Below are 13,172 nucleotides of genomic sequence, written 5' to 3'. Positions count from 1 at the left end.
TGTTTAGAGTTGTGCACGCTGCTACTGTCTAGCATTTCTCACAGAACACACAAGTATGAGCCATCCAGAATGTCATACAAGCATGCTGTAAACACACATAACCACATACTCAAATTGCATGTAAACAATACGCTGTCACCTGAGAATCAAAAACAACTCTTGTGCTGACTGTCAGCCCACTGGGGCGTTGGCAATTGATCTCCCTGAAGTCAAACGTAAAAGTCAGAGCGTTGAAGAGTTTCTACATTTCCTTTGCTGCAGGAGTAACAAGATTTCTCCCCCCTCCCCTTTCAGATGGAGACTACCTGATGTGCTGCTGAAACCGTAATGGAGGCAGGAGACGATAGGCCAGTCCCCCCTCACCACCACCACCACCACCACTTCACTGCGTGTTACAGAGCAGGTGAGAAACATTAACAGAGGCAGCAGCAGCTGCGGCCCTCTGCTCCGCACATGTGGGCCAGGATATGAGCTATAGCTCCAGCTCGCCCACTCTCAACACTGGTCACTGATGTTAACACTCTCCTCTCTGAGGCACAGAAAACAGCTCTAAGAAAAAAAAAAAAAAAGAAGTAGAAACTTGGTGGTGGAATTAGCTCAGACTGCTGTTCAAAATATACAGCTCCAGTGCTATTTTGTGAACAGTAATGCTTAGCTTTAGAGCAGTCGTTCACAAACTTTTTGGCAATGATATTTTAGAGTAAAACTATTTCTATTTGCAACTTCATGTCCCAGGATGCATGGATTTGAGTTGCATGAATTTCACCTACCTATATATATATATATATACTGTATATATCTTTCTAGTCATTACCTGGTTCCAACCCTCCCCTTGCTGGGAGCCAAACCTGTTGAGCAATAACAATCTTGTTTTCCACCCTCTTTCAGCACTCATCATAAGCCTACTGAACACAGAGCGAAGCCTGCTCTGTGTGCTTTTAATGGGCAGTGTTTAACAGTAGAATGCATTTTAATAAGTAGGTCTGCGTTTCAACTATTTCTCAGTAAAATCCTGATTTTGGATGTCACTGTACCCTCTTAAGTTATACACTGGTTGCATTTGAATATGGAAATACCTTGGCTACAGTATTTGTTTGGGACATGTGCACCTTGTGAGATCATTTGAATTCCCCTTGAGCAGGAGCCATGAACCGGACGACCCCGTCGTCACATTGTGTTCAGAACACACGAGCTCCAGTCACACCGGTGAGGTGTCCCGGAGGAGAGTGGCATGTGTGTTTGTGTTTCTGTGAATCATAACTGCTGTTTTGTATTCAGTGAGGTGTGTCAAAGTGGATTACCTGCATGAACGGGAACCTGAAGGGACTTTGTTTTTTAAAGACTGTCCTTTGGGGTGAGGTAGTAGGTTGTATAGTTTTAGGGTGATACCCTTCCTGTCAGATAACTATACAACTTACTGTCTTTCCTGAAGTGGCTGTAATGTCTTCAGATGCCATTGTTGAAGCTTTTGGATCTGGATCAACTCTGGAATGTGCATGTTTACACACTGACTGCTAAGAGTACATCTAAGTTTTAGCTTTTCACTGTTGTCATTTCAGACTTCATGTTCAATAAAAAAAAGTGATGTGTCTTGTTATGTCTTGCTGGTCAATGAACACAAAACACTTTTACACAACGTTATTTTAATCCAGTTGTCATTGCTTGTCTTTTCCTCAAACTAATTGATTCTTATTGTTTGTACTGTTCATGTTTTAGACATTAAAAACTCAACATGTGAAGTCGGTAATTGTAAAGTGTTTCTATTGCAAACATGTAAGACAATGCATTTACTTTTTCTTGTGTCCTTCCTTATAATAAAATGTTGTGATTACCTGTCACTGTACTATGATTATCTTGAGCACCAGTTGACTCAGATTTTGCCGACCTGTAGGACCTTTCTGATGTTCGTACGGGGTGAGGTAGTAGGTTGTGTGGTTTCAGGGTAGTGATTTTGCCCAATCAGGAGATAACTATACAACCTACTGCCTTCCCTGAAGGGCAGCAATCCTTCACCATACAGACAACAGTCATCAAGTCATCTCCAAGCTGGACCATAGACATCCACAGTGAGTCATAGCAGCAGGTAAATTGACTTTATGCTTTTTATTTTCTGCTTGAAACAAAAATAAAAAATATAATAAAATAATATAATGAAGCAGTTCGTCTTTTTGATATTTTGTTCTTACACCCCATGAATTTAAATATTTGAGATTATAGTTGTACAGTTTTGCCAAATCCTTTCCAAAGCCCGGCCATTGCTGTGATGATGTATACATATAGTATAAGTATGGAGCTTACTGTCTTCAGTGAAATCTGGAACTTAATATCAACTTCCAGAAATGACAGACCACTCGTCAGATACCAAATGCAGTGTATTCAGTGTACGAGTCTGTGTTGAACATACCCAAACACATTTATCATCATTTGTTGGCTGAGAAAACATTAGAAATATGTGTGAAAAAGCCTGACTTGACTACTTCCATCCAGTCCTGGGATCAGCCAGCAGCCCCAGACATGTCGTAAAGCCCCAAAGCAGAGCAGATGGAAAGAAGAGCCATGGCACAATCTCACCTCCTGGGCTACAGCATGATTCATATGGCAACAGATGATGGTTACAGTACTCTATCGCTCTCCAGGCCAAGAGCACACATAAATACGCACATACTCAGATAGATGACAAGGTGAGTGCCAGTCGGTATCAGGCCAACTTGGGCATCAGACATGCCTCACTGTCTGAGACCGCAGCCCTGTATCTCATATCAAGGTCAGACTTAGGGAGTGGGGGGTGGGGGGTTGTAACTCACAGTGAGAGGCCTCACTCAAGTCATATAACCAGTTTGTGTCAGAGGTGTACCGAGCATTTTTCTAAAAAAATATGTGTGCACAGACGCACAAAGAAGCCAGCTGCACACACGCTCACCTGCTTTGCATGTTATAGTTTCACACATATCAGTAATGGCATGCTCAACTAGTTACATATCTGCCAAATGTTTCTGACACAGTGAGAATGATCATGTGACAGACACGCTGCAGTGTGGGGGGAGAGGAATCGACCACTGCACCGTGTCCTGTGTGAGTATTTGTATGTGGGCTGCACTCACTGTGTTAGCTGTCCTCTGTCGCCCACCATATTGAACTGATTTGAGCCTTGGCCTTGGTGATAGTGCAAAGTGAGCTGAATATTAAGCCTGATGAGACAATGAATCTGTGTGATTCCTGTCTCTGGGGTTACATCTCTAAAAGGCCATCCTCCAGCCTTCGTCTCCTGCCTCACTGCTTCTCCAAAAAGACATTGCAAAAAGCTTTGACGTCCACCCAGGGGTGTTCTTTTCCCCTCGCAATACGGAATAATGAAAAGCTTTAGAGGCTCGCTCTGATACATATCAGTCAGAGTTCAATAATACACTGTTGTTTTATCCAAACTTGCCAGGAATTTGAAAAGAATAGCACTCACAGCAAAGCTTTTCTAAGCCTCCGTATGATGTCATAGCTGTATAAATGGAATAATATTATTGATCGAATGTAAGTGGATAGGATTGAGGGCTTGATGTGGGCAGGCCTCTCAAATAAACCACTGAGCAGAGTGCATTCACTGAAATGAAGAAGCACTAAGCCTGCATGGAAATAGATTCAGTGTTAATCTGTGCCACGCTGATTAGAAAATGTGCCATTCTGTAGGAAATATAGGGCAGGGGAATGAAAAGGCTTGTTTCTATAGCAATGATATTTATTCCATATCCTTATATTTAGATTTTCTGCACATAGAAACAAACTCTTTTAATATAACTGATCACCAGCATAACTGCCATTCTGTTATTAATGTGGCAAAAGTGCCACCTAGTGGATACTTTATACTTCCTCACATATAGAATGCCTAAACTGTTGTCATCATTTTTTCCCTCCAAATTTGACTTATATCGTTATATCTATCTATCTTGTAGATCTGCACCAAATGATTATTTACATTATTGTTTAGTAATTAATCATGTGAACTCCTCTCACAACCAACAGTATACAGTAAAAACATCTTAAATGTACTAATGTAAGATGGAGAAGCTAGTAATTTCTTATATTTGAGTTCCGGGCATTGATTTGATTAAAGGGATAGTTAAACATTTTTGACAAATTGGGCCATTGCCATAATCCCTATAGTTTTTGGAGTAGGTTTGTTACCTTTAATTACCTCTGCAATCTATTTTTAGAACGGCGGAGCAGAGTCATGAGCTAAGACTATAGGGATTATGGCAATGGGCCAATTTGCCAAAATGTTGAACTATCCCTTTAAGCAATAATTGCTATCAAAAAAAATACAGCAAGTCATTTAAGTTTCTTTATCTATTCAAATTATCACCATGTATTTATTCTTCTAAAAAAAATGAATTCAAATCAAGAGTCTACAGATAGAGGGAGCTGTTACGCAGTCGGGAGCAGATTTGTGATTTTCATCCACATGTAGAAATTTGACTTGATATGGCAAGTTACATTCAGCACTGATTGAAACATTTATTTCATTGTAGGTAATGAATTTCAGTGCCCATAGCGGTCAGCAGGCTTCCTCTGTGGATGAATACCTTAAATGTAGAGAGAAGACATTAATGACAAAACCGTCATCTGCAGTTTCTCAGCAGCAGGTGGCAGCAGAGATCTGTCTGCTGTTTAACCTCCCAGTTGACCCACTTCCTGTGGCTCAGTGGGTCAATGTAAAAAGCCCCATCAAAAAAACGCATTCAAGTTCCACAGATTTGTTATATGTAAAGTTACAATTTAACATGTGATTGGAAACATGAAGGTCAGGTAGAGAAAAGTCTATGTAAAAAATCTGAGTCAATCAAGTTTTATCTGACTCATTCTGGCCAAACAACAGAGTTACATGTTATTCACCATTCGTCGAGTTTCTATAACACATGTTTATTCATATTTACACTCTGGTTCATTGGATTTCATTAACTTGCATTTAATCGAATAGAACATACAATTTGGTGATGTTAAGCATGGAGTAGTGGGGCTTCCCCTAATCTGTAACTCTAATGATGGGTGTCCTTTCATCACCATAAATTACTCCATCAAGGTTTTTGTTTCTCCATGGGCTGTTTTACTACAACTTGGTTCATTTCAGGGACAAACATGTTGTAAGTGAATGAGGCGGCTGTCAGAATATCATCTAGATGTGGAAAGCATTCTGAGTGCAATTGGGAAACCAGCTGCTGTCCAGACAGAAAGTCTTGACCGTAGTTCATTACTGCGGACTCCGTTTCTGTCTGGTCTCATAAGTCATGTTGCAACGAGCCGTATCTTCTGAGCCTAATGTTTCTCCATGTCCTCCTCCAATGGAGAAATTGCCGGCAGCTGTGGCGAAGCTCAGTGCAGTGGAGCTGACTGTGGGCGTGCGTTTGAGTGTTGCCTGTTACTGCAGGATTTTGCATTGACTGATTTAATATTTAATGTAGAGCTGAACTGTGTTTCTGGCCCTCAAAGATCTGTCTCAGTGGCTACGGCTACTGCAGTGACTCTTGTACTGTCTTTGTTCTGCTCTTTACTGGACGTCTCTCTGTCGGCTACTCTGTATATTTTGGTTCCTCTGTATTTCATTAGCAAACATTGTACTTCTTATGGCACTATATTAATATAAGAGCTGGGCCTAAACCTGGAGCTGTCTCAGCTCATCTTAACCAGCAACTGTAGTTTAATTTGGCTTATAAATTATAGTTTACAATACAGTACATGCAACTGGAATATTTGAGCCAGTCAGTGGGATTTTACACATAGAATCTCTTTTTGCATGAAGAGTTGATGAAAACAACAGAGAACTTGACTTGTCTTGTACTAAATGGGCCTTGAATCCACATTCTCCAGTTGGTTCCTCCAGAATCTGATCTAACATTAACATGCCGAAATTGCTGAATAGACATTTTGATTCTCTCTCTGAAGTACATGTGAGGGGAATCGACCCTCCTGCAGTGTGTGTTTGTGTGTCTTGTGTGAGTGGACAGACTCAGCCGTTGGACAAAGATGAAATCTGTTGTGCTTTACTTGTGGATCATTTTTACAACTAGCTTACAACAGCTCAGAGAGCGATAATGTACTTTGGACTTGGAGTTTATGAAAGCTAGAGTTAATGGTTACTTTACAGGAAAAGGTTTAGGTGCAAAACAGATGACAGCTTATGCAATATGCACAATGTAAGTTTCCTTGTTGCAGGTTAAAATCCAACAGCAAAATCAGCTTCACCTCAACCGGCTACATTAACATGCATGCTTACATGATGAGGCAGCCATTGGTGCAATTTCAAATGAATGATTTATGTATTGTGGGATTTCCACTTCTAGTCATGTAAAGGATCTGAATACTTCTTCCACCACCATGCATGTAAGTGCTGAGTGTACACGGAGGTCGGGAGGGATCCACTGTAGTCCCAGGACAGTTCAGAGCGACGCCCACATTGCTTTGCCAAAGACATGGACAGAAAGTGATGAGGAACAGGATGGGGAAACAAGAGAGCAGAGAGATGCAATCGGCACACACACACGCACACAGGGCTGCACACTCAGCATCTGGCATGAGCCGGGAAAACGGAGCCGTTTCATTAATAAGGCAGTTTATTGCAACAGTTTGACTGGAAACCTTCACAACTTGGCCTCATGTCTGTGTGGAACAGGGTCTTTCTCCAGCTGCCATGCGATCCTGCTGATAAGCACATCATTTTCTTATTCACAGCTAGAAGGAGCAGGCACTGGTCAAGGTCTCATAAACTACATCTCATGCTGCTAGAGCATCTGGATCAGATCAACAAAAGGGTTCCAGACTTCAGGTCTATTGACATGACATGTATACAAACAAAATATGCAAATGCCACCTACAGCCCCACTATGTTTTGGTTATTACCTGATTTGGATGTTTGAGTTTCACTTTTGGTCACTGATGTAGGTGAGTTTGTAACATCGGCACTAGTTTTGATCTCTGTCCTGATTCTGATACACATGTGGTGTAGAAACCTTAAACTACTAGTGCACAGATACAGACAGAGACATTTTCACGCCTTGTACCAAAATATATATGGACTCCTTTGTGGAAATAAATCATAGCCACCTCATTCATTGTGCTGCAATTGTTCAAATGGAGGAACTGCTAATTTTTCAGTATTTATCTTTAAAGGATGTTCACAGTAACAATTTGACCGTCTGTTGTGCAGAACTAATACAGTACTCAATACTCTGTCATTGCTGGTACTTTCACTAAAGGGGGGACAGGTGAATAGGGTAAAAAAATAAAAACTAACAGATATCACCATGAAACTTCCCAAGTTTATCACTTACATTAAGACAAATATTTTTTGTATTACAATTTGTCAAATTTTATGTATATGTAAATGAGGCAAATATCTAATGAAATATGCACTTGCATACATTTCCAGAACTGAAATCTGAACAATGGATACAGCTTTTAAAATTCTTGTTTTATTTTGTTTGTTTGTCTTTTGCAAGTGACTTGGCAGTGTGCGGGAGACCCTTTTTGCTTTTGTTTTATTTTGTTAACATTTTAGAGTCAGACGTTTTTACAGACAATCCCCTCTGTAAAAACCTTCAGAATATAGACAGTAATAAAACTGGAAGGATTGGTGTCTGTAAGTGCTGCTGAAGTGGAGATTTTGGGTTCAGAGTCTGAGGAAAGACTCATTTTGAGAAAGGCCTTTACTTGTAATATAAAATTCTATAGATTATTAATGTAAATCGTACTTTTACGATTGGTTGCAGATACGGAGGAAATGACAATTTATGCAGCCTACATAATTGTTCAGGAGAGAGAGAGAGCTTTACAATGATACGTGACATGACAAGGACAAGGACAGTATGTCACAGTAGCATGCTAACCTTTGGTGAATTTATAGGAGAAATCTGACGGAAGACATAAAATGAAGTAAAATAAACACCTTAATGTGGATTTTATACCATTTCTTTCAACTTTTCTGAAAGAATACATGTTAAGGAAGAAAAATAGCCCAAAATCTCAAAATTAATCAGTGCATGAAAAAATTGTGTTTTTGCCTGTAGTGTCTCGCCTAAAGTACTTCCGTTTTATTCTATACATCCAGAGCAAAATATAGCACTTTCTCCTCTGGTGCATTTGTTTTATTTTACAACATGTTCTACATGTAATTGCAAAAACCCAACACTGACAGGGTGCATGCATTATCACACAAGGCTTACTTTAGTTTTCTTTTCCATGCATTTTGTTGATATATTTTGGTAAAATTCTGAATGCAAGTCTTTCACTTGCAATGATGTTTTATTGTGACAGTTAGGGTGCCGCTGTTACTTTTAAATGAAACAAAATGTGTCTTCCACCACTCTGATCTCTGCATACTTGACTTCTTCTTAATAGTCATAAATCATCAGTCATTTATATTTGTTAATCTTTGTTGTCTTATCTTTGTAGCTGTTTGTCTATAGGAGAGAAATACAGAAATTCCCTCCACAGCACATATTGTGATGACTGAAATGACTGCTTCATTAAGCCTAGTCATATATATAATTTGCATTTTATCCTTATGCTTTGGCAAAATGCTGTGATCAGCAATGTAAGCCAGTAAAGCTCTCCTGAATTGAATTGAATTGAATTGAATTGAATTGAATTGAATTGAATTGAATTGAATTGAATTGAATTGAATCGGGATCACAAGGGAAGCAGGCACTTGGATGACCCATGGAGGGTCATTTGAGGACAGCTCTGGGGGTATGCAAATGTTGCCAGCATGTGTTCATTCAGTTCAACATCATTGTATCGGATCATCTCACACACACTCCGTTCTTGTACTTCAACCTTGTATTTAAGCTGTTCTTTTCCCTGCTGAGTGGAATCGGTGTGAGTTTGGACGGAGTGCGCTGGCAGCAGGACTCTCTCTCCGCTGCTCTCAGCTGTCACCGTGTTAGGGGGCGTTCTTTCTCAAGAGAAACTGCTGCTCTGCTTCTATTCGCCGAAACTATAGGTGTGTCAGGGGGGTGTGCGCCTTCTCCCCGCCAGCTGTCAGTCATGAGGTCACTTCCTGCGGGTGTGATCTCACGGCTCCGCTTTGTATGGACGTGGTGGGGGATTTTTTGACAGCGGCAGCGCTGTGAGGAAACAAACAAGGACGCGGGTCGGGGCCGGGGACTATTTTTTTCTCCCGCCCCCCTCCTCCTCCTCCTCCTCCTCGCTGCTTCTCTCGATCTTGCAAACGAGCGCTTCTCATCCCCCTGCGTGGTTTTTCCGAGGATATGGCGGCTTCGAACTGGGCTGTTTATTGCAAGGTAGATTGTCTTCATTTGGCCTATTATTAAAGAAGTGCAGCCTCCTGCAGCGGCGGCGGCGGCAGCAGCTGCAGCCCAGAGTCTGTCTGTGAGGGAATTTGTGTTGTGGGGCACTGGAGGTGGCTGGAGACAGTGAGTCCGCTCTGCAGCGCCAAATCTGCACACGATTGTCTATAGGCAACTGAGGCACATGAATGCATTCTTGAAGGACTGGAACACCATTGTTATTGTATAGAGGGGGGAGGCTGATATGATTTTGAGTCTGCACGCCTGCGCAGCTGAAGTGGCTCATCAGTAGGCAACATCTCCCTCCCATGCAAGCTATTCATTAGACTATGCATTGGCTTGTTAATTCCTCAATTAGATATTATGAAGCAGCCGCTGATTGCTCTCAGGGCTCTGTTCTCTGTATCTGATGCAGTGATGTTAAAGGGTCAGTGCTGATTAATCAGCATGCTGGTCAAAAATGTGTTGATAATTCTTTTAATCTGGTCCAAATATGGTGCTCTATTTTCTAGAAGCACGTGCATAACACCTGCCTGTGGTCTCTTCAGTGTAAATACTGTGTGTATGTGAGTGAGTGAGTGAGTGAGTGAGTGTGTGTGTGTGCTACAGGGAAGTTGTGATTGGAAACTAAGGCCTTGAAATGTTGCCTAGAAACCACAGACTTTTATTGTAGCTTATGATCTGTGTCCAGTGCTTTTCTTTTTGCAGCACTAAGCAGGCAAAGCAGTTGTTAACATGTAGCTGCAGGTGCTCTGACCTAACTCTCCCTCCCTGTGCCTCAGCGACTGCCTCTCTGCCCCTCCTTGGGAACATGCAGAGCTTTCACACGACTGCCAGGCAGAGTCACAGCTCCACACAAGAGTGGAACATTAAGATTATTCATTTATTTGCTATGATTTACGCTGATGCACTGTGAGCAGCACTGGTTTTGTTTTTGACAGATGACAAGATTGCAAGCGTGATTTCTAAACTAGCTCTGTCTCTGTGAAAGTGAAATTTGACCCAAATCTTGTTCACGTCCCGTCCCCTTCAACAGTGATGGAAGGCAGCTTTTCCTCTCCCACAGGTAGAAGGATCTGTGTGTGTTTGTGTGTGTGAGTTCACTTGTCTACCCTTGCATATTTGTTTTAGATTAAAATGCCTCCAGTGGGGGTCATGGAAGTTGGAAGGGCTTCCGCAGTTAATGCACTTAACACCTCATGTTTTATTTTCCTTTGTTGCATTAATCGTAAGTTGATATTGGGGCGGACTGGATGCCGCGGTGATGAAGGTTTGTTTGTGTTTAGAGGAGGCTTAGAGGATTGTCGGTTGTGATTGGGAAGCTGCTCCCCGCTGACACATTCCCCCTAAAAGTGAGACTGAACTGACGACAGATGCTCCACTCTGCTAAATCACTGAGGTTCAGCTCAGCCCTGCATGTGTACCAGGCTTTTACCTGTATTTGCTAACACTAAAAGCAGAGAGACTCCACATTGACGTAACATTTGCCTTGGGATTGAGCGTCTGCAGTCAGTTCCATTCTTACACAGTGGTGAGTGTCACTAAAAAGTCCATTAAAAGCACATAGGATCGTTTGATCTTTTTTTTGTGTTGACAGAGTGGAATTGAAAATATCACAGTGAATATTTCTGAAGGAAGAACAATAAAATGCTCCAAAGGCTTAAATTTCAAGAGATAAAAATTGATACACCAAATCCTGATTAACTATCTGGTTGTTGTTTTTTTAGTGGTGAGTACCAGGTGGGAGTGGTAGTAAAGTAGTGTCTCATGCATCCCAGTTATTTCAGAAATGCTGCAAAGTAAATGTCCGAGCTGTTCTTGTGGTTTACTGAACACTGTTTTTTCCCATGATAAATTTCACCTGTGTTTTCTTTATTCCATGAAGATCTCACTCAGAAGCCTGAGGATCTTAAGTCTGTTTGCAGGAGTGGCCGTGTTTTATATGTTCTTTCAGTCCTTATCACTGCCTGTAATTCACCTTCCAGCTATTGTAATCAGAGGAACGTAAAGCAGTCGAGATAGTCTTATCTCTCATGCACAGTGCAAGAAAAATGTCTTCAGACACAAACTGTCAGAGTTCCGCCACTGCTGAGACAAATGGTTCTTTAAGTCAGCCTGAAGGGAGGTTACCCTGCTGTTGTTGTTTTTTTTGTTTTTTTACCATACCTATAGTTTCTGCTGCTGCACTCTGACAGTTTCGTACCCAGGAACCTGAGACTTTTAATCGGCTTGCATTCACACCCAGGACAGACAGGCACTTAGACACAGAAATGTGTTCATTATGTACATAAACAAAGAATCTTGCACGTTGACTCCATATGCATAGGAGACTATAGGCTGCCAGCATGCACCAGGCAAAAACTGAAAACAAGGATTATACTATACTGAAAAAAAATATGATCAAAAATGATACAATAGTGTCCACAAGGTCCATGGTGGGTGGGAGATGGAAGGTTGGGAAGGAGCAAAGGGAAGAGAACAGGAGGGTGGTGTTGAAAAACAAAAACTAATTTATTATCGCCCAGGTTTGAGCAGATTGATTCATAGCCTCGGTTGATCATTACCATCTGTTTTATTTACGATCTGTGAACTTGTAATCCAACCCCCTATAATTACGTGTATATACAGAATCCAAAATGTACCACATAAAAAAGACACAACAACAGAGGGAGGTTGAGTTTTCTCCTTTCTGCTTCTCAAACAGGACTTTCTGGTTCTGTCTTCCCAGCTCAACAGTCTCAGGGGTTTATCATCTGTCTCTAAAGAGGTGTACTGAAATATGTTCAGCTACAAAAAACCTCCAGTTCCAGTGACCTATTTCACCACAGACTGGCCACAGTTTGGACAGAATTACTTAGACACTTCATGTTCATAGATCTAACCAGAATATGTCCTGTGTAAACATTAGATTGGAGGAAATGTAATTCCAGAGGGCTGCTCCACCCGTTCCATGCCTGTTGTCCTTGGTGAACCCTTCCACTGTCTTTAAATCATCTCTGCAGATTCGAGGGCTCGTCTGGCATCTCTGACCTGTGAGAGCAAACACAGAGAAACAAGCTCCTATAGGTGGAAGGTCTTTTGTTCTGTGGTCTGCTGGAGACACACGAGAGGAACTATGCAATATTTTTTATCTTAACTATGATACATTTTTACCCTTATTTAACAGCTTTGGAGGGATTGTGATGGTTAGGGTTATGACAGATAAGACTACACACATGTACACATCATATATGATAAAAAAAAAAAAAAAAAACGTTATCCACCGCTCCATGGATTGCTTTCTTGCTGGCTTCATTAAAAACAAATGCACATGGCCAGGAGGAGGGTTAGCAAAACAGTGGAAAAGCGACCAGATTTGCATAGTTCGCCTTTAAGAACAGACATTTTTATATCTGTTTTAGATGGTGGACTGAGGAGTCTGCCTGAATACAGTACAATCAGGCAAAATGTGATCATCATTCAAATGCAAATCATGGTGACACCTTTCAGGCCGTCTCCACTCAAAGTGGTGTTGGATTCATCTGAACACAGGAGAAATGGCAAAATAAAACAAAAAAATCAACATGTGTAAGTTGCAGAGGGAGCTGTTTGGGCCCAGCAAGTATTTTGTTTGATGCCTTGAGGCTGCGTTCAGGCCAAAAATAGCACTCACACACCGCAGTCTCCTTATTTTCTTATCTGAGGCCAATGAGTTAGCAGCACGAGGGTCCTCAGAGGGCTAAAAGTTCAACTTTTCAATAACACACATCTAGACATGTTTGCGGATGATGTGGCAACTGAAACAGCTCCGTGTTTTCCTCCCACTCATCAAAAACGGACAATAAAATGATGGCTGACATGATAACACTCTATAGTTGTAAAATTCCTTCTCATGTTATAATC

The 13,172-nt window shown here is 41.3% G+C and overlaps 1 protein-coding gene across 1 annotated transcript in view; it reads left to right on the top strand.

The window, feature by feature from the left end:
• Positions 1-9,082: 9,082 nt before the first annotated feature.
• pparab (peroxisome proliferator-activated receptor alpha b) overlaps positions 9,083-13,172 on the top strand; it is a 35,135-nt gene continuing 31,045 nt past the window's right edge. Inside the window, exon 1 of the mRNA XM_083974524.1 lies at positions 9,083-9,284. The gene's annotated coding sequence lies outside the window, so the exon portion shown is untranslated. The remainder of the gene's footprint in view (positions 9,285-13,172) is intronic.

Source organism: Trachurus trachurus (genome assembly GCF_905171665.1).
Source record: "Trachurus trachurus genome assembly, chromosome: 6".
Taxonomy (NCBI): Eukaryota; Metazoa; Chordata; class Actinopteri; order Carangiformes; family Carangidae; genus Trachurus; species Trachurus trachurus.
Note: the sequence above shows the minus strand (reverse complement) of the source record. Positions and strands in the feature narration are given on the sequence as shown.